The sequence below is a fragment of the Chiloscyllium plagiosum genome, unplaced genomic scaffold, assembly GCF_004010195.1.
Source record: "Chiloscyllium plagiosum isolate BGI_BamShark_2017 unplaced genomic scaffold, ASM401019v2 scaf_10829, whole genome shotgun sequence".
Lineage (NCBI taxonomy): Eukaryota > Metazoa > Chordata > Chondrichthyes > Orectolobiformes > Hemiscylliidae > Chiloscyllium > Chiloscyllium plagiosum.
The window spans coordinates 5506-7368 of NW_025214696.1; positions in this window are offsets into that span (position 1 = coordinate 5506).

The following is a 1863-nucleotide window of genomic DNA, read 5'->3' on the forward strand; positions in this document are numbered from 1 at the left end:
ATAAGTTGCTCTGTCTGTTTTTGGATAGGTTTCCAAGTGGAGATGGTGCCATTGCGCAAATGTCACTGGCTTACCATTCCAGACGAGGATAATGCTCTGGATACTGGTGCAAGTTAAAAAGCATTAAATAAAGTATTGAGTTCTAAAATCAGTTATCAGTAATAGTAATCGTGAAGTGAATGTCGATTATAACGAGCAATTTACTTCACCAATGTTCTTTCACAAAGCAAATCTACCGTCCATTCCTGTTCTGATCTGGCCTAAACATGACTCCACCCACAGAGACATGCAATAAACTCTTCAATGGTCGCTGGAAGGACGAAGCAAATTACATAATTTTAGCAACCTGCTCCGAGGACATAATGCATATCACGGAACAGAAGCCCTGTCCCCACTCTTGGTATCAGAAACGTAAACGGGAAACACAGTCCTGTCAACCCTGCAGATGTATCCGCCTAAACATCTGAGATCTTGTGGCAACATTGGCAAAGCTTTCACACAGACTACAATAAAACGAAGTAGATCTTTGAACATATTGACCGCCCAATTCTAGTTCATGGCCGAATGTCTCCCAGACGCCTCTCTCATAATATATATATCGTTTCTTGTGACTGGCCACTTGAATGCAGAAGCCCATTTGGTCCATTGGGTTTTTTTCCCCATTTAAGATGATGCTGGCTGATGTTCTGTTTCCTACTTTATCTTCAGCGCTTTCTATTATACGGCTTTATGTGATAGAGCATTTCCCGTGTTTTCAGTCTCTGTGTGCTCACACTTATTCTCATCTCAATGCAGAGTGTCCTGCCTGTAGCTAATACTGTAGTCCATTGTTTAAGATGTCCCACCCAGTGGAATTATCGTCCCTGCTTCCAATCTGTCTCACCATCGCAGGGTTTTACATATGTCACTCATATTTCCACTCATTTTCCGAAACCTAATGGTATACATGCCCACTCGACGCAAACTCTGCTCACACAATAAGCCTGCCATTCCTGAGGCCACTCTGGTCATCCTTCTTGCACTTCTTCAATGTCAGGCTTGTCTTTTATTGCTGAAGGAGACTAAAACTGTACACATTGCTGCACAATGTTCGAAATGAAGTTTCACCAAGGCCCTGTACAGTTGTCGTACAGAAATCTTACTCCTGTAATTAAATCCCTTGAAATGAAGGTCAACACACGAATTATCTTCCGAACTGCTCTCGGTCTCTACAATAGTGCTTTTAGTGACTGGTATGCAATGATATCTTGCTCAGTTTCAATGTTGCAGTTAATCACTTTGAGTATCTAAGTGTACTGATTGGTATCTCAATTCCATTCTCAGTATTGCTTCCTGGTTTCATGGATCACAGAGTTCAGCCCAGAAATAAATAAAGAAGAGTGAATGTGAGTAACTTCAAAATCAATACTTTTCAACCATTCCCTTTTCAAATAGCTTCCATGCCATTTTCCCATAAAATTACACAACGTCACAGCTATCCTCATTGCTCTCCATCTGCCGTTTACTTGCCTATTCCTCCTCCTTCTCTCAATCACCTTGAAAGTTTTAAAATCCTTTTTTACCTCTAACATCCGTTGTAGTTTAGTACCGTCAGCAGATTGGGAAAAATTGCATTTGATTCCCTTAACAAAACAGTTGATGCATATTGTGTAAACTGAGGCCCAAGCAAAAATCCCTGCGGTATCCCATGAGCGTTCTGTTCCCCTGCAAAAATAAAATCGTTTCATTCCTCCTCCCAGTTTCCTGTCAGCTATCCCACTCTGAAACCATGTCCAAATACTGGCCCTAACCCATAAAACTTGATGTTGCACGATAGGCTAAGCAATTCATCAAATGGTTATTTTTGAAAATCCAAACGCAGAG